General features: G+C 38.8%; 1 protein-coding gene and 2 pseudogenes across 11 annotated transcripts in view; 1 reads left to right on the top strand and 2 right to left on the bottom strand.

The window, feature by feature from the left end:
• The window catches only part of FGD4 (FYVE, RhoGEF and PH domain containing 4), a 209972-nt gene that overhangs the window by 128679 nt on the left and 53415 nt on the right, over positions 1–27878 (bottom strand). The window contains exon 1 of one of the 11 annotated variants that reach the window (XM_028491186.2): positions 23978–24062. The exons of 9 other annotated variants lie outside the window; for them this stretch is intronic. The gene's annotated coding sequence lies outside the window, so the exon portion shown is untranslated. Of the gene's footprint in view, positions 1–23977; positions 24063–27878 lie in introns of those variants that run through there. One more of the 11 variants, XM_028491184.2, reaches the window with a different exon arrangement.
• On the bottom strand, positions 2439–3260 carry LOC112066362 (small nuclear ribonucleoprotein E-like; annotated as a pseudogene).
• On the top strand, positions 7280–22229 carry LOC114486405 (40S ribosomal protein S12-like; annotated as a pseudogene).

Genomic DNA, 27878 nt, shown 5'->3' with positions numbered 1-27878 from the left:
GGCCACAACAGTGAGAGGCCCGCGTGCCGCAAAAAAAAAAAAAGAATCCACCTGCCAGTGCAGGGGACACGGGTTCGAGCCCTGGTCGGGAAGATCCCACAAGCCGCGGAGCAGCTAAGCCCATGCGCCACAACTACTGAGCCTGTGCTCTAGAGCTCGCAAGCCACAACTACTGAAGCCCGCTCACCTAGAGCCCGTGCTCCGCAACAAGAGAAGCCACCCCAGTGAGAAGTCTGCGCACCGCAATGAGGAGTAGGCCCCGGTCACCGCAACTAGAGAAAGCCTGCACGCAGCCGACGAAGACCCAACACAGCCAAAAATAAATAAATTTATTTAAAAAAATAATAACAATGTTCTATTTACTGAGTCCCTAGTATGTGCTAGGAACTATAATAAGCACTTTACAAATATTTTATTTAAACCTCACAGAGATTATGAAGTAGGTATTACTATCCTCATTTTTCAGTTATGGAAACAGACTCAGAAACTAAGTTCTTTGCCCTACATCTCACTGCTGAGACTAGAACCTCATGTAAGACCAAAGCTTGGGTCTGATCATTAAGCCACACTACCTCCTGGAAGTAGAGGGGAAAAAAATACATAACTGAGTACTCACTATGAACAACTACATAAAAAAGAAAAGATTCTTAGGAAGAAAAGTCTAAGCCTCCTATCTCAAAATTATAAGAGCAGCTGTGAGGAAGAAATACTGGTGATGTTTTCCTTTCTCTGTTTTCCAAAATTTTTAATGTCAAAAATGATAATTTTCTAAAAATAATATTTATTCTTCCTACACATATTTTTCAATGTTCACCTCACTATGTTCTTGGGTGGATCTACTAACTATCAAGACAATAAAAAAAACTAAAAAGAATCTGGCTTATAGTTTCTAGGAAATTGATTCTGTCAGAATTACTCAGAAAGAAAAAAAAAAGGCAGATCTAACTAAGAAAGGCAAATAATTAGTAGTGTCTCCTCTTTAGCTCCAGGTTCACCTCTGGCTGTTCTAACATTGTCTCCACAACAGCACCTCAAGCCACACTGCTCAGAATCTAATAATAGGGTCCCCAAACTTAAGCTGTAGGACACGTGTCAAAGAGCCAATAATCCCCATAAAGGTTCTCGAGATAAAAAGGTGCTGGAAGCAGAGACGCCTGATAATTTATCTTCTTCAAATACTGGGCAGTCCACAGTGTTGCCCAGAACTTGTTATAAGTAGCCACTGTGCCAGCTGAGCAGTGATCAAATAACCTTGGGAGTACTGTTCTACCTCCCTTCACTATTGAATCTATACCTAGGCACATATTTTTGGAATGTTTTCAAGCCCTTAACTTTTGCAAAGCTCAATGATAGAAAGAATCCCTAATTAGAAATTCAGAAACCTGGACTCTAGTGCCTGCTTAACCATTGGTATGATATGGCAAGCCATTACCCTCTCTTGTCCTGTGCACTTCAGTCACAGAATGAGAGAACTAGGTTAGATCATCTTCAAAGATCTCTCCTATTCTAAACTAATGAGAATGAATGTTGGAGGATCCCTCCTCATTCTTACTGGTTTCAGCAGAAAAGGAGAAAGGGGCTAGAGCAGCAAGGACAAGAACAAATATTTATTTGTTTTCCAAAATGAAATGGCATACTAAAGATTTCTGGGTACAACCCCTTAGGTGTGGTATGACTGAAAGGTATGAGCAGGAGGTATTACTAAAGTACCAGGTGAGATGGCAATTGTACCCACAACAAAGACACCCTGTGCAGGTGCACTTCGAGTAACATTGCCACCTGCTCAGTTCTCGCCACATTCTCTTTTTCTTGCTGAAACTCCTTCTTGACAAACAGTTCATATTATGAAGTGACTGGATATTGTTAGGGTTTTGTCTGTGAATATGAAACAGACTCAAGTTACCTATCCTAACTGGAGATAAATTTATCATGTAAGCCTAAGAAGCAACAGGTTAAACAACAGAATTAACCAGTCACAGACACTGAAACACAAAATACAACATCTGTAAAGAGGTGACATTTTCTTAGATATTTTCAGTGTGTACCAAGAATTTTGTATTTTTGCTTAACATTCTATGTAAGATTTTTTTTATTTGACTGTTTTGCAATTAGTTCTGTTAGTTCTATAAAGATGATTTAGAGCAAAAATATATTTGCAAGGTACGAAGTACCTGACAAGCAAAAGAAAACATTGAAATAAATGGAACTTCTCTGCCCAGTTTGCAAGGTGTTAACAATGATGGAGTAACAAATTCCCTGGCGGTCCAGTGGTTAGGACTTGGCGCTTTCACTGCTGTGGCCTGGATTCAATCCCAGGTGGGGAACTAATATCCCTTAAGCCATGCGGTGCAGACAAAAACAAAAAACAAAACAAAAAACAAACAAAAACAAAAACAAAAAACAATGATGGAGTAAAAAGTCTAGCCTGACTTGACGGAAGCATTTTTTTTAAAGGAAACAATGTAAATATTTTAATAAAAACAATCCCACAGCATTTATTGTCATCTGGTAACAACATAAAGGTGAGCAAAACAATATGAATAAATGCTTTAGAACTACACTTCTAACAAAGGACACCTAAAAAAACTGTATTGCCTAATCAACAATTTCTCACTTCATTGATCATTTCTAGTTGGAGACACTCTGGAGCAGAGTAATGTTATCTCCTTTTAGCATGATCCGACCCAGTTGTTTTCTTGACTTTGTTTTAGAATGAATCTCTTCTGCGTCATCTAATACGAGGTTCATTTACTCATCAAAACCAATGATACAGCCCTCTATCTGCATATGCACTTGCTCATAGAGCCACACCTGAATCCAAGATCTATTTTGCAAGTATCTGAAGATGAGATTGACTGGCTGCACCATCACCTTCTGCACCTTCTGGCCCTGGCCCCGGTATGCCATGGTGGAAGCTCACAAAGACCACACTATCCCGCACACTACCTCAAAAAGCAACTTCCAGAATCGGAAGCATTTTTAAAAAATTGCCCATCATTCCTCTGATATGGTTAGCATATCAGAGAAGTACTTTCCTTTCCCAGCTACCACACTGCAAAGAAAACAAGTGTTGAAGATAAGTCTGTGTCAGAGGGTCTCAGAGGCTAGCCCTTTTTCGTCAAAGTCCAACCACTGGGACTCTAACCCAGTTCTACCAATGCCCCAGGGATATTTTTTTAATTAAAATCAGAAGGATAATATATCTTAGCCAAGTGAGAATAATGGGATCCAATTCTTCACATCATGAGATCATTGCTATCTTCATTAGGGTAATACTCCCTCTCTTTCCATATATTTAACGTTGACTCTAGAACAGAGGCTGGAGGAAAGTATACAAATATCTGGGTCCTAGTCTGTTGCCTTCCCCACTCTTCATTCTTATCCACATTCTTTTAAGAAGTGATGCAGCTAAATCGGAATCTAGATGTTTTAATTCTTTTTTCTTTGTCTAAGAAACTTTCTGAAATATATGAAAGTAAAGACTCTCTTTGGGGAGTACATACATATAACACAATATGTATTTATGTTAATACATTAATTATATTAGTAACTATATTTTTACAAATATTTGTGACAAGTGGAAAAAGGATTAAGAACAAAGAATGTTCTATAAACAAGACTTATTGGGGATCTACAATTTGCCAAGTTCCAACCTAAACTCCACAGACAAAAAAACGAGACACTGGTTCCTTTCTCTTGACGGGTTTTTAATATGTTCACACAACAAAGACTTTCACCTCTTTGAGAGGTGAGGGGTGGAAATGCGTTAACAACTGTTATAGATGTCTAGCACTAGGTAAGTGAAAAAGACATACCACACAAACATCATTCTGTAAAAATTATCAAAATATCAACATTATGAACCTTCTTTTTTATACTTTAGGTGCTGAGATCAGGCCACAATGAAAATTATGTCAATCCCAGTTTTGTGCTCATAAAATCCAACGCTGAACAGTTAATCCTCACAACTCAAAAAATATCCTGAAGGACCAAAGCATACAAACATCTATTGCTCTAGATCAAAGCTATGCAAAAACTGTTTAGCATAAGTTCTACAGGGTTTCCTTTGGGAACGAAAGCAAATTCAGCAAAAACTGAATGATCAACTGAACCCTTACTGTTGAAACCTAGGGATTTATAGGCATGCCTCTGAGATAGTGCAAGCTTGGCTCCAGACCACCGCAATAAAGCAAATATTGCAATAAAGCAAGTCACATGAATTTTTTGGTTTCCCAATGTATATAAAAGTTATGGTTACACTATACTGTAGTCCGTTAAGTGTGCAATAGCATTATGTCTTAAAAAAACAAGGTACATACCTTAATTAAAAAATACTTTATTGCTAAAAACTGTTAACCATCATCTGACAACGCAGGGTTGCCACAAACGTTCAGTTTGTAAAAAATGCAATATCTGCAAAACTCAATGGTGAAGCACAAGAAAACAAGGTATGCCTGTATTTATGGTCTCTCATCTGATCTCATAAAATCAATTCTTTCTAACCTAACTTTACCTTTTTATCCCAAATCCAACCCCAGAAAGAGGAAAGTAGTCTAGTTTTGTGGGCAAGGGTCCTTTGAGACTAGGGCTAAGGTGTATCCAACTGTGAACATTTGAGGCTGTGTGTGTGGCAGAGATACGTATGCGGGATGAGTGGTGTGTGTGTACATATGAGGGTGCACAGGTGGGTGAGAAGGGTGTGTGTGCAGGGGGATTTGGGAAAGCTTCTTAATTTGCCTTATGAATTATATCTAAACACCCTGGATTTTCTTTTGGGGTAACCAGAGGATAACCACTTGAATACGGGGCAAATCATGGTCAGTTAATGCTGCGAATACAGATTCCCAAACTCTGGGCAAGATAGGGTATACTTAAAAGATTCTTGCCCCACAACTTATCAGTGGGGAATGACTTCTCAGCTACGACTTCTGAGCTTTGAGGCTTTCATCTAAGAAACAGGTAGATGAATATTTGGTACCTCCCTCTCAAGAAGATCAGTTAGACCACATAGGTGAACCCCCTTTGAATACCTAGAAAACGATATAGTTGTAAGAAGTTTTAAACATGTTTACAGGGGCAGGGGGGAAGGGAGACACAACTGTCTACTCTGAGACAAGAAGAGCAAAGGATGACTTCCTGTTATGGGAAAAAAAAACAACCCTTAAGTCTCTTTCAAACGCCCCCTCCCCCCAAACCCAAAATATCAATAAAACAAAAAAGTTCTTTCTTGGCTCCATTTATATTCTTGTCAAGCTATCTAATCTCATCCCTTTTCTTGTTTACAGTTCTCCAAAAGTGGGAACTCCAAGGTCACTGCCTCCATTTTCTCACCAGTTAGTTGCTCCTGAGCCCGCCAGTCTAACATGCACCTGATCCTGCTCCCACCGAGGCCGGTGGGACCCTGCAATCAGCAGATCCACAGGTCACCATTCAGTTCTTGAACCCCTGTACTTCTCTGGGGGCAGCTGACAGTGCTGACCTCATTCTCCTTCTTGACATTCTTTCCTCCGGGGCCCCCTCACAACCAACTCTCCTGGTTCCCTACGACTCTCTCCAGTAACTCCTTTCTTCTTTGCTTTAATCAGCAACTCTTTCTCCACCTTCTCCCTCCTCCATACATCCAATCAATCAGGTCTGTTCAATAAATGTTCACTGGGCTTCCCTGGTGGCGCAGTGGTTGAGAGTCCGCCTGCCGATGCAGGGGACGCGGGTTCGTGCCCCGGTCCGGGAAGATCCCACATACCGCGGAGCGGCTGGGCCCGTGAGCCATGGCGGCTGAGCCTGCGCGTCCGGAGCCTGTGCTCCGCAGCAGGAGAGGCGACAACAGTGAGAGGCCCTCGTACCGCAAAAAAAAAAAAAATGTTCACTCAATAAAAATTCATAAAACATCACCAGCAAATGTGTTTAGATATTATACAGCAATTAATTGGCCAAATATGAAGTTATTAGTTCAAACATGGAACCCCACTGGCTGAATACAAGCCTTTGATCTTTATAAATAAGAAAAAAAGCCAAATAATATCTTACTGAGTGTATGGTTGGAGATGGGTAAAAGTAAAGACCTTCCCTTTCCTCATAAGCTGAACAGTTGTGTAGGAATTTAAATACTTACTTCCCTGCCAAGTTCTTACTGCCAAACCTCATTCTTGCCTCAAGTCCCTCTCGCACTTGCAGTTCCCTCTGCTAGAACGTTTCATCTAGATTTTCCTCTTGCTTCCGTAGCACAATTCATGCAAATCTGCACTTCAATGCCACTTTCTCAGGTAGGTCTTTCCTTCCTCACAACCCCATCTCTGTCCCTTTCTATCGATCCTAGTACCTTGTTCTTCGTTATTTAATAGCACTTATCGCTGCCCAACTTTATATTAAATGTTTCTTTTTCACTTTTTACTTTCGGCTCCCACCCTATTTTTTAATGGACAAAAGCTTTGATTGGGAACCTCACAAAAGCTCTCCAATAAGCATATAAAAATCATTAATCAGAGATGTGCAAATTAAAATCACAAAACGATCCCACTAGATACCTGCCACATGGCTAGAATTTTTTTAGACAAGCAAGGTATTGGATAGGAAGGGGAACTAGAATATTCACACCCTAAAACCACTATGGAAAACCTTTAGGCAACATCTCCTAAAGCTGAACATACGCATACACAATAATTCCACTAAAAGATGTACAGTAATGTTCATAGAACCTTTCATTAAGTAATAATTGATGTTCATCAACAGCAAAATGGAAATAAAATACTATTCATACACACAAAAAATTGCTGTACAGTGTGTAATGGATAGGCTACAATCTTTGGGAACAGATGATCTTGGACTTGAATTCCATTTCTGCTATTTACCATGTAATACTGAATATGTAGATATGGGTATATAACCTCATTGAGTCTGCTTTCTCCACCTGAAAAATATGGTCATATCACCTATCTTACAAGATTATTCTAAGGATTAGAAATAATGTGCATATAACACAAAGCACTGTGTCTAATAGGTACTCAGTAAACAATAAGACTAGGATTTAGGAGATATAACTTATATCACTCAGTATCAATTACCAATACTTTTTATACATAAACTTTCTTCGTGTAAAATAAAGATAATGTTTCACCTGACCTGCCAAACATATCTGCAGCATTTCTGAGTTACCAACACAGTCATCATTGAAACTATACAAGAACCAGGTCATAGCATTTTATTATTCAGCTACTTTACGGACCCCATGTGCAACTGCAGCTGTTGGTCCTAATGCCAGAGGAGCAAATGAGTTGGAAAGATGAAAACAAATGTGCAGGAGAAATGCCAAGAAGTGTGTAAACAGCTGGACAGGAGTCCAATTGGTTCAGTGACAAAGCTGATCCTGAGAACACTGTGTGCACTGTCTGCACGCTCTGAAGAAGCATACACAGGTTGGGATGCCTAAAAGACAATGGGGGCAAAAAAACCCCCCTTGAACTACTGTGGTTTTCAGCCTAATTCTGAGTCTCCTTTGGTCTTATAAATAACTCTATTCATACTTGTCATTAGAGAATAAAACCTACAGGTCCTATAATAAATCCTACTTTGACTTCTTTTTAATATAAAATAAATATGTATACATATAATCTGGCGTTTAATAGCAACCAGATCCTAAATTTTAAAGTTACAATAAAAATTACGAGAAATGACTATTTCTAAGTATAATACATGTTCAATAAAATTTTACTCATTATAATAAAGAGAAGTTGGGTAGTAACTTCTATTACCATCTAAACTAGTGAGGAGGACGCAGAGCAGGGCAAAGGAAAAATAAATCACCTAAAATCTTGAAATCAAATTTTCCGATCCAAAATAATTACTTGAAGAATAAGACTCCAAACTTCCATATTTTGATTGTATACTCACATTACTCTAGCTATTTGTATTTTATTAAAATTTATCATCATGCCTATAAAGTTTTAAATGCAAGACACATTTAAGAATTTATAAGTAACTCAAAGTACTCTAAACTCAGTTCCATTCATTCCACCAGGTAGGTCAGTACTCCACGTTGGTGCAAGTCTGTGACATAGGGGCCTCTATACAATGGGAACGAAGAACAAGCTTTTTCTTTCTTTTGTGGCTGAATTATTGGGAGAATCTCAGGCCATTTCTAACCTAGTGAAACAAAGAAAAACCAAAGGCTTTGGCTAAAGTTTTGTGAATCTGTGTTTTTCCCAGCACCAGTATTTTCATAGCCCATGCTTGTATGTATAGATCTAGTTTTCCATTCACATGAGGCTTGTGGCATAGAGGAACCTGCCTTAGTTAGGGAAGTTCTCTTTCAATGTTCCTCAGTGATCACCTATTTGCAAATATTCTATAGAAACCACTCCAGTTTTTCTCTAAGAAGAAAGCAATGTCATCTACATTTGAAAAATAGCTAGCACATAGGCTCCTTGCCACACGGAAGTAAAAGTTTTTAAAATGCGTGATTCGTAAGTTTAAACAAACATGGAACCTAACACGTTTGTTTAAAATCCTAATTCAATGTCCTTAAAATTCTAAGGTATAGCTATTATTAATAACTTAAATCAAGAATACAAACACAATGGGATTTTTCCCCCCCAAGGTACCTTGCAAAGACAGTCTTCAAAAAATGGTGGTGTTCTCTCAGTTATTTACAATCCAAAATCTTGAAAGATGTTAAATATCTAACAATGGAGGACATATTAACTAAATTAAAGTACTAGTTTTTAACAGAATATCATACAGCTATTGAATTTTTACTAAGAAGTTTTGTAATGTGAAACATCTAATCTTACGTGGGAAGGGGAAAGCATGATTTTAAAAATTCATGTAAATTACGACCTCAGCTTTGCCAAACAACAGATACAAAGAGGAAAAACACATCAAAATGTTATAAGTAGTTACACCTAAATGTTTATTTTCTTTCTCCTTACTACAAATCAAAAATATCTGTTTAAAAATGTGTTTCTGAACAAAACATTCATCTAACATTGTTTTTCAGTTAAATAGAAAAAGACCGTGAGAACATTAAAGCTACAACGCTAGGAGGATCTAGGCAAGTCAACTGACTTCAGAGTCCAATAAATCATATGTAATTTCAAGAAATCCTTAACCTTGTGCATTACCAATGTACCTTGCTGATGTTTTAGAAGTAGAGGGAATCTTATCCCCAAATAACTGATGAATGAGAGAATATTAAGTGCACAAATAAGTTCTAAGAAACTTGAAGTGTAGCTTTTACATATTAGAAACAGAAGGAAGGAGGAGAAATAGAAACTAGAAACAGAAGGAATGAGGTTATAATAAAAAGGCTCAGCTAAGAAAGGTCAACAGTGATTGCACTTAAAGCACAGTTCACTTTCACTGCTCTCAGGGAACACTGCTATGCTATGAATCCACAGGAAGAAATGCCATTACCTCAAGTAATCGTACTTGGGCCATGAAAATAAGAAAAAGTGTACCTTTGTGCTAAAATCACAGCATGAAACCATTCTAGACAAGAGCCAGGATAATTTTTCAATAATGATACAAATTACTTATAATTTAGTAGTAAACAAAGAGACAAATACCAGTTACTTCATCTACTCATATACTTTGCATACTCAAAAATTTCAAATGTTTTTAACCTAAGATATTTCAAAAATGGAAACTGCAAAAACAACAATACTCACAGCCCCCCATAAAGGATTCCTTTCAAACAACATCCAGCAGTGCCTTTTATTCTTCTGATTAATCATACTTATTTCCTGCTTGTGGAGGAATTCGTTGGATATACAACTTGTAGGTACAATCTATAGGCATTCTGTATTTAGACACCAAACACGCACACATCTTCTGTTCAACATGGTAAAGAACTAACGAAGGGGAAGTGCACAGCTATGTTTCATAACTCCTCTTCTAGCACTGATGCAGCCTCAAGGAGCTACGCAACTAACGAATTTCAAAATTCCACGAAGGTATTTCAAAATGTGGTGAGAGAACTCTAGAATACTGTGGTAAAATGGGAAGGATGGGGCCAACTACCTGTGATTTTCTTGTAGTTATAGTCTTTAAATTTATAACAAACTATCCTTTAAAACTAGGTCATAAAGAATCTTAGCATATTTTTTCATGGTCGTAAGAAAGTAATAAGAAAAGCTGAATAGCAAAACCGTATCCATCTCCCCCCAAGCAAAGGGACCTTCTATTTCCTTCCCAGGTTGCTAGCAATCCCAAATAACTTCTTCATTAAAAAAAAAAAAAAATCAAGATTTTAAAGGAGAGGCACCAATGAGCAAATTTCCCATCCCTGCCATGCTTGTAAGAGAAAATTACTAAAGTCAATGTTTTAGATAATATATCACATAACACAGACTTCTCAAAACATCTAAGGTTTATCACCACATGGATTTAACATTTACATAATAACCCAAATTCTAATTGCCCTTTCATGTGATATTTAGATGGTGTAGTCAGAATCAAACTATAATATCTAGACTCAGTACAACTTTGCAACAGCACTTCTTCAAATTATTGTGTTTCTGAAAGAATAACAAACTGAAAATAGTGTATTACCTTAAAGTACTTGACAGTGCTTGAGGAAATTTTGACAGGTAGAATAAAATAAACATTAATGTAGCTTATGAACCAAGAAGTGGAAACATGGAGAAAACTACTTGGAGAAACACATGCTAAAATCACAAAGCCTTAGAAATTTAGAAATCCTCCCTTTGTATGGATAAGAAAACTGAGGCCAGGAGTGTTAAGGTAGGATAGATACGGACATACTGATATTAGGGAGACAAGATATATACATTTCAAATATTCTGATAGATTTTTTTCAATTTCCATAGCATTATATTTCTAAATTACCTCTTTCTTAAATGTGCTGTCATCCAGTATACTACTTTCACAGGGTGGTGGTCTTGAGAGCTACTAACTGGCCTGTAACAATCACTTACTATCAATGAATATTGTTATTATAAGCTTTGAAAGCTTATCTCTATGAAATGAAAGGTATAGTAATGAGACATGGCATGTTCATACAGTGTGAGGTATCCAACCGAGGGCTAACGCTTTCCAAACTTCACCAACCCAAGCCAGCATCCCCACCCAGATAAGCTGAGGGCTGAGAGTGTCCTCTGCAGAGTCAGGGTAGGTTTTGCACAGGAAGTGTTGGTGTATGTGCTCAGGCATGAGTGACGAAGTCAAATGAGGACGTCAGCATTTTTGGTTCCTTCTCTCTAGTCAGAGAAATACAACAGGAAACTTCAAACTGACCACATGCCAGTGAACGACTGGCTGAAACTGGAACTGTTCTGCTCTGCTACAGAGTATCAGGGCTGAAAGGATCCAAATAAGTATGTTGGCTCTGGTTCTTGACCTCTTTTTCAATGTTTTAGCAGTTTAGCAGGCAAAGAAAAAGAAAATTCATATGGAATATTTTCTGATAATTTGACATTGTACACTGTAGATTTTTAATATATCTCTATAATTAAACCCTTTCACTGTTCCTTCAGATATTATGTGAATATAGCTGTAGGAACATGTTACAGGTATTGCACTGAAATAAAATTTCATAAATGTGTGCTTTTATTTTTCTTAGTTTTCTGCTTATACTTTGGTCTGCTAGATTTTACAAAAACAGATTTATCCCTCTTGGCTTTAAATCAAGTGATTTTGATCAATTTAGTCACACATTAAGAACAGCTTTAGGAACCACAATATCAACCAATTTGTTATAAAGCCAAAATTAGTACCCCCCCCCAAAAAACCATTATTATGTGGCTAAAAATAAATCTTCATAAAAGAAGAGTAAACAAAGCTATTTGTTTGCTCCTAACACCACCATCATTCCATTCCATGTCTTGATAAAATTAATATTATCATCAGTTATTACAGCTCTGTATTATTATATACCCTTCTCATAACAACCCTAACAAAAAGGCATTAATTAGCCCCATTGTATAGATGGTAAAACTGAGAACTAAAGTTAAATAACTTAGACAGTAACTGGCAGAGCTGCAATTCAAACCTTGGACTTTTTAACTTCAAAACCTGATCTCTAAAATGCAAACTGCCTGCCATTCTCCCAAAGTTTTCCCAAAATTACTAACCTGTGAAAGGATAAGAAAAACTTTTACCCTATGTCTGAGTTTTCTTGACTTTAACCCCCAAATTCAAATACTAAAACTGTTCATGCCTGCTAAAGCAAACTTCCTCTTTCTACTTCATGTGAGTCTTGCCATAACTAAATTCCTCAAAACTTTGTATTTAATCTACTTGTAAGTGAAGAGTTTTATACATAGCCTAAAACATTAGAATAATTTTAGAATAACTTATCCTATAGTCCACCAGAGCAAAAGTCAGTTTTATCTTAATTTGCTTATTAGTTATGAGAATGAGAAGAGTCACTTCCCTCAAGGTCACTTTGAACCAGAAATAGAATTCTAATTCTGGTTTAAGGTCTGGTCGCTAAACCATGCTTCCTCTGCAATAGTAAGCTACCATTGGTAAACTGGTCACTAAGAAACAGAAAATAATAAAAAAATATGGGATGTTTAAAGTATTTTTCCTGCTGATACCTCTTTCCCCTACCTATCCACCCCTTCTATTTTGCCCATTGCCTACATATTCTATATTGTGATTATGGAAAGAAAGTACAACTGCCTTGGCAGATAAGGAAAAAAACCTATTCCTATTTCAAACATGAAGCAAATGCTTCATTCCCTTTTCTTATTAAAATATGGGATATAGCCTCAAAAATCATGGTAGCTTTTAAAAGCATCACATTAAATCCATTTTTTTCTGTTTAAATTTTGCTGGTACATACTAATGTCTTTTGATTTATAAATTTAAGATAGTTCACTAAGAAATGTGTAGGTGCCCACATGTATGGCAAATGGCATTATTTTGTCTAAAGCAGTTGTTTCAACTGAACTTTCTGTGTTGATGGAAATGTTCTATATTTGTGCTATAGTATAAAGTAGCCACATGAGCGTTTGAAACATGACTTGTGTGATAAAGGAACTAAAATTTTATTTGTTAATTTTAATTTTAAAAGCAACTTGGGGCTAGTGGACCACACATGGCTAAGTCTGGGTATACGTATATATATTTTGAATAAACTATATAAAGTACATAAGTTTATTTTGAAATAATTATCGACTCACAGGAAGTTGCAAAAATACTACAGAGAGGCCCAGTTTCCCCTAATCATTATGTCATATTATATAACCATACAATATCAAAACCAAGAAATTGACATTTGCACAATGTGTATGTTTAGTTCTATGCCATTTTATCACTTGAATAGACTTGTGTACCCTCCGCCACAATCAAGATACTGAACAATTCCATCATCATGAAGAGCTCTCTCATGCCACCCCTTTCTAGTCATACCCAACACCCTTCTCCTCACCGTCCCTAACCCCTGGCAGCCACTAATCTGTTCTCCATATCATGCTGTCATTTACAGAATGCTTTGTAAGTGGAATCATACAGTATGTGACTTTTTGAGATTGGCTTTTTTCACTCAACCTAATGCCCTTGAGATCCATTCAAGTTCTTGTATGCATCAATAGTGTGTTCCTTTTTATTGCTGTGTTGAATTCCATAATGTGGATGTTCCACAGTTTAGCTATTCATGTTAAAGAACATGAGGTTGTTCACATCTTGGAGCTATTACAAATAAAACTGCTATGAACATTTTTGCACAGGTTTTAGTGTGGATCTAAGTTTTCATTTCCCTGGGATAAATGCTCCAAAGTGCAAATGCTAGATTATATGATGAGTGTCCACATGTGCTTATTTTCATTTGTCATCTGTATATCTTTTCTTGGTGAAATGTGTCTTCATGTTGTTTGCCCATTTTCTAATTAGACTGTTTGGGTTGTTTCTGTTGAGTTTTGACAGTTCTTTATATATTTTAGATAGGAGTCCTTTGTCAAATATAGGGTTTCCAAATATTTTTCCAGTCTATAGCTTCTCTTTTCACCCTTTTAACAGGCAAAAGTTTTAAATTTTGATGAATTTTTTTTTGGCCGCATTGGGTCTTCGTTGCTGTGCGCAGGCTTTCTCTAGTTGCGGCGAGCGGGGACTACACTTCATTGCAGCACACGGACTTCTCACTGAGGTGGCTTCTTCTCTTGTTGCGGAGCGCGGGCTTCAGTAGTCACGGCATGTGGGCCCTTGAGCGCACGGGCTTCAGTAGTTGCAGCACGCAGGCTCTAGGGCACGTGCGCTTCAGTAGTTGCACTGCATGGGCTCAGTAGCTGTGGCGTGTGGGCTAAGCAGTTGTGGCTCGAGGGCTCTAGAGCGCAAGCTCACTAGTTGTGGCACATGGGCTCAGGTGCTCGGCGGCATGTGGGATCTTCCCAGACCAGGGTTCGAACCCGAGTCCCCTGCGTCAGCAGGCAGATTCTTAACCACTGTGCCACCAGAGAAGTCCCTTGATGAAATTTTATTTATCAGTCTTTTCTATTCATGCTTTTGGTCACATGGCTAATAACTTTTTAAAAAATTTTTTACTGGAGTATAGTTGATTTACAATGTTGTTAGTTTCAGATGTACAGCAAAGTGAATTAGTTATACATATACATATATCCACTTTTTTTAGATTCTTTTCCCATATAGGCCATTACTGAGTATTGAGTAGAGTTCCCTGTGCTATACAGTAGGTTCTTATTACTTATCTGTTTTATATGTAATAGTGTGTATATGTCAATTCCAATCTCTCAATTTATCCCTCCTGCCTTATCCCCCAGTAACCATGTTTGTTTTCTACATCTGTGACTCTACTTCTGTTTTTTTTTAAACTTTTTATTTTATATTGGAGTATAGTTGATTAAAAATATTGTGATAGTTTCAGGTGTACAGCAAAGTGATTCGGTTATACATATACATGTATCCTTTTTCAAATTCTTTTCCCATTTAGGTTGTTCATAGTTCCTGTGCTATACAGTAGGTCCTTGCTGATTATCCATTTTTATTTTCTTTTAATTTTATTTTATTTTTGGTTGTGCCACATGGCATGCGGTATCTTAGTTCCCTGACCAGGGATCAAACCTATGCCCCCTGCTATGGAAGCGTGGAGTCTTAACCACTGGACCGCCAGGGAAGTCCCCGTTATCCATTTTAAATATAGCAGTGTGTACATGTCAGTCCCAAACTCCCTGTCAATCCCTTCCCCCCTGGTAACCATAAGTTCATTCTCTAAGTCTGTGAGTCTGTTTCTGTTTTGTAAATAAGTTCATTTGTACCCTTTTTAAAAATTCCACATATAAGTGATATCATATGATATTTGTCTTTCTGTGTCTGACTTACTTCACTCAGTATGACAATCTCTAGGTCCATCCATGTTGCTGCAAATGGCATTATTTTGTTCTTTTTTATGGCTGAGTAATATTCCATTGTATATATGTACCACACCTTCTTTATCCCTTCCTCTGTTGATGGACATTTAGGTTGCTTCCATGTCCTGGCTATTGTAAATAGTGCTGCAATGAACATTGGGGTGCACATATCTTTTCGAATTATGGTTTTCTCTGGGTATATATGGCTAATAACTTTTTGCTAAGCCCTAAGTCCTAAAGATTTTCTCTTATGTTATCTTTTAAAAGTTTTGCAGTTTTATGTTTTACATTTAAATTGACAACCTATTTTGAGCTAATTTATGGATATATTCTAAGGTTTAGGGTTTAGGGTTTTTGTTTTTTTTTTTTTTGTCTATAGATATCCAATTGTTCTAGCACCATTTGTTGAAGAGACAAACTGTATTACTCTTGCAGCTTTGTCAAAAATCAGCTGGTTCTACCTGTGTGAGGCTACTTCCCTGGTGGCACAGTGGTTGAGAGTCCGCCTGCCGATGCAGGGGATGGGGGTTCGTGCCCCGGTCTGGGAGGATCCCACATGCCGCGGAGCGGCTGGGCCCATGAGCCATGGCCGCTGAGCCTGCGCATCCGGAGCCTGTGCTCCGCAACGGGAGAGGCCACAAGAGTGAGAGGCCCGTGTACCGCAAAAATTAAAAAAAAAAAAAAAAAACCTAAAAACCAAAAAACTGGATAGAGTGATTCTCCCAACATTATTCTTCTTTCTCAAAACAGTTTTAGCTATTCTAGTTACTGTCTTTCTATGTAAATTTTAGAATAATCTTATCCACACCTACAAAAATTTTCCTAGAATTTTGATAACAATTGTGTTAAACCTTTGTATTAATTGGGGAGATCATCTTTACTATATTGAGAGTTTTCTAATCCATGAACACAGTATGTCTCTCCATTTATTTAGATCTTTGATTTCATTCATCAGCACTTTATAGATTTCATGGGTATATTTTTTAAAAGCAACCCAAATGATGAACTAGAAATAGCTTATAAATGCTACCAAAATAAAAAGTGGTAGTTCAAACAAGTTCTGGGAGTCAAAATGATCTTGGTTAACTAGAGTTAAAAATCAAGAATAACACAAGCACAACAAATATACCCATTGAGGCAAATAAGCAGATTTTGTTGAAAGACTGGCTTTATATAATTTACAAAGAAATGAAAGGGCACCATAGGGCATTTTGCAATTAAAACAATAAACAAGGCAGATTGAAGGTATAAAACAAACAAAGTATCCTCCAGTTACATGCAGCACTGTCTTCCTCCCCACTTTTTTTTTTTTTTTTTTTTTTTTGCTGTATGCGGGCCTCTCACTGTTGTGGCCTCTCCCCTTGCGGAGCACAGGCCCCCGACGCGCAGGCTCAGCGGCCATGGCTCACGGGCCCAGCCGCTCCGCGGCATGTGGGATGTTCCCGGACCGGGGCACGAACCTGTGTCCCCTGCATCAGCAGGCGGACTCGCAACCACTGCGCCACCAGGGAAGCCCCCTCCCTTTTTTGATTATATTAATTCTATGTATCAAACCTGTGCATTACGTATGCAACAACAGAAGAGAAGGGCTCTAAATTACATAATTTCAAAGGTCCCTTCCAAGTCCTACATTAAATTATTTTACGAATTATATTTTTAAAGAGTTCATGGTTAAAAAGGTTTTATGAATTTTGCTGCTTAGGTATCTATGGAGGGCAGGTCAAGTGGAAAAATAATTCTGTTGAATGTAAATGTATGTAACTATTTGGACAATTTACTAAAGCTATGGGGAAAAGCGGGATATGAGAAAATCTGAAGGGGATTAAAATTAGTTAGTCCAGAAATGAGTATTCTATTAAAATACCTGGAAGGTAATCAGGAACTTATGTACCTACCCAAGGGAAATAAAGGACAATTTTTAAATACATACAAAAATACATTCTTAACAATTGGAGTTCAAAATAGTGAGACTACAGTAGGTTGTATAAACCCTGAAATAAGTAAGGTCCTATTTAATGACAAGTGAAGTACAATTGTGAAGACAGGAGAGTACCAAAATAACTCAGCAACCTCACCCCCACCCCCCACCAACATTCTACAGGTGTCTAATCCAAGCCTTCAGAAAACCATGCCAAGCTTTCAAATCTGACTGGGAAGGAAGAATTTGAAAACTGAAGAGTAAGAAGCAAATAACAGTGACCATTTCCTATTCACCTAAGTGTCCCCAGAATGCTTTACTGGTTCTCACACTCACACTAATTGTTTGATGGATTGATGAGTACCTAAGACACCCCAAAACAAATGGAACTTTAATTTGTAAAGAAACAGAAGATGATGTTTTCTGACAACAAAGAGCATAGGCATCATTTTCTAAACTGTTGGTAATGATATCATGCCAGGGAAGTTTGACGCTGAAGAGTATCAAGAAGAAGCTAGGGACTTCCCTGGTGGCCCAGTGGTTAAGAATCCACCTGCCAATGCAGGGGACATGGGTTCGAGCCCTGGTCTGGGAAGATCCCATGTGCCGCGGAGCAACTGAGCCCATGCGTCACAATTACTGAGCCTGCACTCTAGAGCCCGCGAGCCACAACTACCAAGCCCACATGCTGCAACTACTGAAGCCCACACGCCTAGAGCTCATGCTCCACAACAAGAGAAGCCACCACAATGAGAAGCCTGTGCACCGCAACGAAGAGTAGCCCCCGCTTGCCAAAACTAGAGAAAACCTGCACGCAGCAAAGAAGACCCAATGCAGTCAAAAATAAATTAATTAAAATGAATAAATTTTAAAAAGAAAAAAAGAATGGTGGACCTTCTGGGCTGGAAAAGAAAATTAAAAAAAAAAGAAGAAGCTAGAAGGATTCCTCATACAGAATCATAAATACATGCGTAATAATCATCTCATCCACACCACCCATTATCTCACTCCTGAATATGTCATTCCACCAGACTTCATAGGGTAGTAGGAGAATAAAGAAGAAAAACATAAAAAGAAGAACGAAGGAGAGACAGAAAGAGGAAGCAAATTATTAGTCACACTTGACAACTACCGTGGAAGAGTAAAACTAAAAGCAAGTGAGGGAAACCAGTGTTGCCCCAAACATTTTTATAAACAATCAAATTAAAGAAAACATGCTCAAATTATTTCAATATTTAACAACTTATCAGTGCTATCAAGATAACGTATAACAAAGCCCAAAAGCATGAAATCAAAGCTAAAAAAGGAACTAAAGTTAAAGGTCAAAGATTTAATACCAGTCAGATTATATGAATTTTAAAGCTACAAGATGTATTTAAACTCTTTTGAATCACTACTGTCATAGAGCATTAATTTGTTTAAGAGCTCCAAATTGGATCGTGAAAAATTTACTAATGTAAGTGCTTAACAAATTCAGGAAGTCATTTACTAGCCTGTATGAGCTTACCTAAGAGATGATTTGGGTGAATAAGCAAAAGCTTGGGCAACTTCTGCTACCATCGTCTGTTTTGTCCTCTCTTGCCAATCTGTAAAGAGCTGCACACAAAAGTTCCAAATGATAGAAAACCTTGGGATACTTTCATCCCATTATTCACCCTCTGCTTTACCACAATCACTTCAACAAAGCATCCAGAGTCCCCCTTTCATTGCACACAACTCTTAAACAGCATTTTGTCCCTATTTCAAGAAGGGGAATCTTTGGAAGGGGACTATTTCTCGACATTTGGTAACACAGAAGGCAACCTTTACTAAAAATAAACAGGTCAGTGTTAAGACCAAATAAGATACATAAGTGCATTCAGACATCCCTGTCGCATACAAATCTTGATACCAAAGGTGCTTAAGAGTAAAATAAATAAATAAATATTGGCTACCCAATGCCTAGTGCAGTGCCTGGCACAGAGTGCATAATTAATAAACATTTGTTAAATGAAAAAAAAAAGAGTATTATTCTGATGAGAAGGAATTTTTTTTAAACATCTTTATTGGAGTATAATTGCTTTACAATGGTGTGTTAGTTTCTGCTGTATAACAAAATGAATCAGCTATATGTATACATATATCCCCATATCCCCCCTCCCTCTTGCGTCTCCCTCCTACCCTCCCTATCTCACCCCTCTAGGCGATCACAAAGCACCGAGCTGATCTCCCTGTGGATGAGAAGGAATTTAAAAATTAATTCTACCCCCCAAAAATGACTTTTGTCCACCAGTAAAATATAACATTTAAAATTTTCACAGATATTGAAATGCTCTTTATATATAAAAGTTTTCTTTTAACCTTCTTCCAGAGCTTACGACCTTACTTCAAATAATAAACAATTATTTTTCACCATCTCATAACTTGAGCCAAGAGTGCCTTTTCAGTACTGTCAAAAAAAAAACCCCTAACAGAGTAGAGTGGATTCATGACAGCCACATATTCTCTGTCACTACTCCCACCAAGAGGTGGGATCTATTTTGCCACCTCCTTGATTCTGGGTTGGGCCCATGACTGTCCAAAGGAAAAAGGGCAGAAATGACATTGTACCAGTCCTGGGCTAAATCTTTAAGAGGCCTGGCAACTTCTGCCTCCTTCTTTTTGGAGTCCAGCTGCTACGCTGTGAGCAGGTCCAAACAGCCACATGAAATGAGAAAGGCCCACATGGAAAAGAAGAAATGCCCAGCTGACAGCACCTACTTGCCAGGCATGAAAATAAGCTATCTTGAAAATAAATCCTACAGCCCTAATCAAGTTGTCCCAGCTGACAGCACACAGACTGTGAGATAAGGTGAGCTGTCCTTATCAAACCCTAGCAAATCCCAAAATTGTGAGCAAAAACACCATTGTTGTTTTAAGCCACTAAATTTGGAGGTGATCTGTTATGCAGCAATAGATAACTGAAACAAAATTTGGTACCAGAAGTGGGGTTCTGCTGCAACAAAAACCTAAAATATGTACTGGCTTTGGATCCACGTGGTGGGCAGAAGCTGGAAGAGTTCTGAGGAGATTGCTAATAAAGATTTGAAAAAGTGAAGAAATGTATCAGTGCCTGAAGAAAAGGGAGCCAAGTTATGTACTGTGAGAACAATTAGCAAACCACTGCATGCAGTGATGTGGAAGGTGGAAATGGTACCTAATGAACTCAATGATCTGACTAAGGAAACTTCAAGGAAGAAAAGTTGAAAGCATCAACTGACTGATTCATTTTAACTGCCTATGTAGTGAGATGAACTAAAAAAGGCACTGTTTGGATCCTTTTCAAACAGAATTTAGAGGAAATAAAAAGGGGTCAGATTGATGGGTTCAAAAATCAAACCATTGCTCATTTCAGCATCCTAGCAAAAAATAAGTTCAAAGTAAGAAATGGCTCCAGGCAGTTCTTTCCCTGCTGTGGCAGAGTCCTGCGGAGGTGAAGGCTCAGGTGCATTCAAGATTCAGCTCCACCCGTAAGCCACTGCCATAGCCACCGCCATAGCCGAGAAAAGCATTGCTGCCAGAGGTATAATGGATGTTAATACTGCTCTGCAAAAGGTGCTGTAAGACTGCCCTCATCCACGATGGCCTAGCATGTGGAATTCGTGAAGCTGCCAAAGCCTCAGACAAGCTCCAAGCCCATCTTTGTGTGTTTGCATCCAACTGTGATGAGCCTATGTAAGTCAAGTTGGTGGAGGCCCTTTGCGCTGAGCACCAAATCAACCTGATTAAGGCTGATGACAACAAGAAACTAGGGGAATGGGTAGGTCTCTGTAAAATTGACAGGGAAAACCCCGTAAAGTGGTTGGTTGTGTGGTGGTTAGGGACTATGGCAAACAGTCTCAGGCCAAGGATGTCATCGAGGAGTACTTCATATGCAAGAAATGATCAAATAAAAAAACCGGGCTCTTGGGACTTTCCTGGTGGTCCAGTGGTAAAGAATCTGCCTTACAATGCAGGGCACGTGGGTTCGATCCCTGGTCACAAAACTACGATCCCACATGCCAGGGGGAAACTGAGCCAGCGCGCCACAACTACTGAGCTCACAAGGCTCAACTATAGAACCCGTGTACCGCAACGAAAGATCCCGTATGCCTCAACGAAGATCCTGTGTTCCATGCAGCCAAAAAGACCCGATGCAGCCAAAAATATAAAAATAAAATAAATTTTAAAAAAATAAATCTTAAAAAAAAAAAAAAACTGGGCTCTTGTGGAAGGGAGGGAGGGAGGGAGGAATGGCTCAGGGTAAAGATCAAATCCTGCATTGCCAGTAAAATGTGGCCTTGAGGATGTGGCTGTACAACCCTTGGTTGACCCCTCACAAAGATTTTAGGTTCCTCATAAACTTTTTTAGACCAGTGGTTCTAAAATTTTGTGTACACACTTCTAAGTACTCATGTCCTTGTAGAGTCCCTTCCCAGATTGACTCTGGGCTGAGCCTATTACTGCTTAGACCATTAGAATAGGACAGAAATGATGCAGTGCCAATTCTGAGTCCAGACCTTATCTGGTTGGGCAGCATCTACTTCTTCCATTTTGGAACCCAGACACCTCAGGTGACCTAAGTGGCTACTGGGTCCTAGCTGCGCTCCTATCCAAACCTCAGAACACCACAGCCTTTCTAGCAACCAGCTGACAGGACATGAAAACAGAACTGCCTGGTCAACCCACTGAACCACAAAATAACAAACTGCTGCTTTAAGCTACTAAGTTTTGGAGTGGTTTATTACACTACAATAAGTAACCAAAACACAGGTCCCTTTTAGTGGTATTTTAAAGTTCACTTCTCTCTAGTCAAGATAGACTAGATAATTATGAAGAAATGTAACGGAAACTTTTTGTTCTAAAAATTTCATGTACAGCATGGATAGACCTAGAGATTATCGTACTAAGTGAAATAAGCCAAAGACAAATATCATATGGTATCATTTATATGAAGAATCTAAAAAAAAAAAAAAAAGATACAAATGAACATATATAAAAAACAGAGGGCTTCCCTGATGGCGCAGTGGTTGAGAGTCCGCCTGCCGATGCAGGGGACGCGGGTTCGTGCCCCGGTCCGGGAAGATCCCACGTGCCACGGAGCGGCTGGGCCCGTGAGCCATGGCCCCTGAGCCTGCGCGTCTGGAGCCTGTGCTCCGCAACGGGAGGGGCCACAACAGTGAGAGTCCCGCATACCACAAAAAAAAAAACAAAACAAAACAGAAATAGACCCGCAGACATAGAAAACAAACTTATGGTCACCAAAGGGGAAAGAGGGGAGAGGATAAATTAGGAGTTTGGGATTAACATATGCACACTACTATATATAAAATAGATAACCAACAAGGACCTACTATATGGCACAGGGAACTCTACTCAATATTTTGTAATAACCTATAAGGGAAATGAATCTGAAAAAGAACATATATATATATATGTATAACTGAATCACTTTGCTGTACACCTTAAAATAACACATTGTAAATCAACTATATTTCAATTTTAAAAATATATATATTATACCTAGGATCAATTTAACCATCATTTAAGCAAATGAAACATATCTTCTAAGTCTCAGGAAACTGTTTTTAGAGTCTATCTTACAGACAGATCTTAGAGTCTAAACCACTAATAATGACAAAAACTTAATAGCTTCCATTTTCAGTAGAAAACAATAAGCACCTACACAGGCCATCAGGGAGGACTGACCAGGGAAGGAGATCTTAGCAAGGCATACCAGGGGTACAGACAAAACTGAGGAAGGGCCCTGTGTATCAGATAAATTCACAATAGGAATTTGGAAATCAGCAGAGGATACACAGACACCAAACAATCTGTGGTAACAGCCAAGGAATCCTCAAGGCACAGTCACAAGAGTGAAGATGGCAGGTCTTCCAAAGCCTGTTGTTATGGCAACCAGCAAAGATTTTTAATATCAGAAACTCCAATAAGAATTTGTAAGCTCTGCTTTCTCTTGTGTTGATGCAGTTGCTATCCGTCTGCTTAGCTCCTTTGGATTTAAAGAGCCCTAAATGTCTGAGCCATCACCCCTCTTTCAGTCCATCCTATGGATGACCATGATGGCATATAGGGAGCCTGGAGGCTTTCTGCATCTTGAGAATAGGGACAATAATAGTAAATCCCTCATAAGATGGTAGCATTATTCTTCTAATTTTCACAGAACAGTGCTTATAAGAGTTCTAGGCACATAGTAAACTCTCGATATGTTACACTATCAACAAATTACATTTGGTAAATTTGTTCAATTACAAGTGCATCTGCCCTAAAAACAGTAACTTGCAAAGAAAAAAAAATTAAAAGAATATCAACTCATAAGCTTATTAATAGGGAACTGGTTTAAACAAATTGTAGTACAGCTATAAAGTGAAACACTATGCTGCCTTAAAAGAGATAATAAATAAAATAAAAGAAGAGGATTTTAAAAGATTTGATGTGGGAAATTTCTAACACAAGTGAAAAACCAAGTTGAAAAAAACATATAATTCCACTTTTAAAGTAAGTATTTACTGTGGTATATGCATAGAAAAGAATCTGTTAGAAACCACCAGACTAAACAGATACCACAATCTGGGTGGGAATTCCACTTTCTACATAATATACCACTATAACATTTGTTGCTGTTGTTGTCTTTTAACAGTACGCACAAATGACTCTTATAATCAGAAAAACATTAATGTAAAGGCACACAGATCCTTCTTAAAACAAAGCATGCTTTTACCTGAATTTGTTCACAAGTTTTCAGTGCTCATTCTTATTCAGCACACAAGCAGCTCAGGTCTGTTTTTAGAACAGTGTCAGAAGCTGCTATATGAGCTGTTTCCTGTACTGGGCAGCTATTTTTAATTAATGAACATTTTGTTGTAAGAGTTCACTGGAAAAATAGAAACACCACCACTGCTGCAAGTTAAACTAAAGAAAGGCTTATTCTCTAAAATAAAATGAAAGGTTTAAGTTATAAAAAAAAGTATTTCACTTTAAAAAGTATTAAGGTATATAGTATCTAGTATTAAATATTTCCACTGTGATATTGAGATAAATTAGTTTCATTTAAAAATTCCTGAAGGAGATCTAATTCTATTTACTTAGTTTCTCCTAAAAAATAATACAGCATTCTTCACATAGTGGGGACTCAAATGTGAGCTATGGAAAAATCAGAGGTAAGAGAAAAGAGGATGAATACAGAAATAGAATAAGATTTCTTTCGAACCAAATATTTATTAAGCAACAATGTGCAAAATGCTGCCCTATACTGCCTAGAGAAAGTAAAATTGTGGTTACTCTGTATGAACAGCAACAAAATCACCCTGTCCATTTTATTATTTTCTCCCAAGGTTTATATGAGATAATATGGCTCAAAAGATAGCTGCTATGTAAACAACTTATATCTTTCATCTATTCAGTTGTTCAACCCATGGGTCACATAGCACCACAAGGAGTCCTCTGGAGAGCCAGCAGCAGTGAAAGTAGGTGACAATTCAATGGCTGGGTAGCAGAACAAGAATTCCCAGGTCCCACCCAAGCCATCCTCCCATAGAATGAAGATGGGATTTTCCTGTAAACCTAAGAGAAGGTTCTAAGAAGGCCTCACTGCACTGGGTAGGATTATGTGCAGTCCAGTCACAAAAAGAAAGGTTTATTGTTCTCTTGCCAACCTATAATCCTCACGACAGGTGGCAATCCACCCAATTATGCTAAACTCTACCCACACCCTCTTCACTCACCACATCCCTAAATTCCGTGCATTTGTAAACTGCTTCACCATTTTTTAAGTGCTTTCTTTTTTTTTTTTTTTTTTTCGGCATGTGGGATCTTCCCGGACCGGGGCACGAACCCGCGTCCCCTGCATCGGCAGGCGGACTCCCAACCACTGCGCCACCAGGGAAGCCCTTAAGTGCTTTCTTATCCATTAATTTGATTCAGAAAGGTTATAAGATTTCTTCCTAGTGTGTTTAGTTAAAATTGTTTGCATTTCAGAGAAGTTCTGAGAATGGGATAGGTTCAACATCTGGCTCCCAAAGGGTGGTGAGGGCTCCCAATATCCTCTAAGGAAGCCTTGCTTTAGCATGTCCCATGGCGGGGTGTGGTGGGGGAGGTATTAATACTATGCATCAACTTGGAGGGTGTTTTGGATAACATAAACATTTAAACCAGTGAACTGTAAGCAGACTGCCTTCCATAATGTGGATGGGCCTCATCCAATCAGCTGACAGCCTGAATAGAACAAAAAGACTGGCCTCCCTGAACAAAAGAGGATTCTTCAGCAGAAGACTGCCTATGGACTTCATCTGCACCACTGGCTCTCCTGGGTCTCTGCCTGTTGGCCTTTGGTCTGGAGCTGCACCACCCGCTCTTCTGGGTCTCAAGCCTGCCAACCAACACTGCAGACTTGGACTTGCCAGCCTCCATAAACAAATGAGCCAATTCCTTATAATATATATGTGTATACACACAACCTATTAGTTCTTTCTAGAGACTCCTGACTAATACAGAGGGTCCTGCAGTTTAATAACTACACAGGAAGAGTCACTCAATGAGGGACAAGTGGCTTCTCCTGACTAGGGGATGCCTGACCTTTCTCCCTACCATGGTGCTCTCCAAAAAACCATACTGTTCAGGGATGCATGAATATGCCTGGAATGAATACACACCTTATTATTCCTTACTTACTAGATTCCTGAGAAATGAGTCCTGAAAGCAGTTCACACTCTGCTCAAAGCTTAAAAACACAAATATAGGGCTTCCCTGGTGGCGCAGTGGTTGGGAGTCCGCCTGCCGATGCAGGGGATACGGGTTCGTGCCCCGGTCCGGGAAGATCCCACATGCCGCGGAGCGGCTGGGCCCGTGAGCCATGGCCGCTGAGCCTGCGCGTCCGGAGCCTGTGCTCCGCAGCGGGAGAGGTCACAGCAGTAAGAGGCCCGCGCATCGCAAAAAAAAAAAAAAACCCACAAATATAATATAAAAATCACATAATTAGCTAGACAAGTCTCAGCAATGACCTGCTGAGGTCATTGTGGAAATGAGAGTAAAAGAAAAAAGGTAAAGGTGACAGTGTAGGAAGTACAGTGATGTCTGATTCAGGGCATCACACACATTATTCTCCCTTATAAGTGATTGAATTATTCATGCCTGCCTCAAAACACCTCAATATTATCAAATATCTACCTAGTTATGGAACTTCTCAATCCAGTTCTCAAACCTTCACCAACATTTACCGTGGGTCACTTGCTTAGCTAGACAAATGTACCACTTGTGGTCACGCTTCATCCTAACTTCCCGGATCCTCTCGAGGCTGTCTCGTCTGGCCCACCCTCTGCAGGCAGCAGCACCATGGGGGAGTCCTTCACCTCAGTCATCTGACCTCTGACAGAGCTACTTCAACTTCTTGAGCTCTACTTCTGGCCCCTCCCACTCATCGTCCCATGAAGGTAGTGCTTACAGCCTACCCTGACAATTTACCTATTTGCACTTACTTTTCCTTCATCAAACCAATATTTTGAAATATTTTTGCATATAAGCTTTTGAAAAATATACTTTCTTTCACTTTCTATTGTCTTTACCTCCTTGTCTTTGCCTCTCATTTCACAATGTATCCTTCCCCAAGGCCACTGTACCTCTCCAGCTTTAATGCCCTCCACAAAGCAGAGTTGTAGGTAGAACAGATATTATCACACAATTTAGAGGTGAGGACATAGGCAAAAAGAGATGAAATGACTTGTACAAGTTCAGACTGTAAATTAATGGTAAAACTACAGTCAGGACCCGTTTTCTATTAACTCTTAGCTTAATGTCTGTTACACAGGATGGCAATACAACAGTTATTAAAAGCACCAGATCTCAAGTCAGATTATACTTGCTCCACTACTTATCAAACTGTGACCCTCAATATTAAGCTAAACTATTAGTGGTTTTGGTTTCCTCACCTATAAAAACTGAAATAATAATGGTACTACCTTCACTGGGGTTTTGAGAAGATTTCATGACATAAAATGGGTAAAATACTTTGAACACTGCCTAGCACACAGGAAACTCTCAGTACACTTTATCCATTCTTCCTATTATTATTTAATCAGCTTTTCAATGGGTATATAATATTAATGCCCTCCTCAAAATTGTCCTTTTTCTTTAATCTTTTGTAGAATCATGAATTTCACCTGGATGAGACCAAACACACATAAAAACCAAGGCTAATCCTCTGTTTATTTACATAGCATGTTTCACTGGGTCACATGCAAAATTTTAAGTTTAGCAAAAACTTTAAAAGAAACTTGGGGCAGAAAGGAAAATCACAACTTAAAGAATATTTCTACCTGTTACTGGCTATGAGAAATAGCTGGTAAGTGCAGACCTTCACTTAACCTTTCCCTCATGGGATTACTTTATTGAACACTGACAAAACAGTCTTGACATGGCTACATTCTAAACCCAAGTAACAAATGCAATGTGAGGTCCTCTTCCTCTGTCATTTTTTTTGTTTTGTTTTTGTTTTTTGTTTTTTTTTTTTTGCGTTACGCGGGCCTCTCACTGTTGTGGCCCCTCCCATTGAGGAGCACAGGCTCCGGACGCGCAGGCTCAGCGGCCATGGCTCACGGGCCCAGCCGCTCCGCGGCATGTGGGATCCT

Source organism: Physeter macrocephalus, chromosome 6, assembly GCF_002837175.3.
Source record: "Physeter macrocephalus isolate SW-GA chromosome 6, ASM283717v5, whole genome shotgun sequence".
Lineage (NCBI taxonomy): Eukaryota > Metazoa > Chordata > Mammalia > Artiodactyla > Physeteridae > Physeter > Physeter macrocephalus.
The sequence above is the reverse complement of the archived record's forward strand: the minus strand, read 5'-3'. Positions and strand labels throughout refer to the sequence as shown.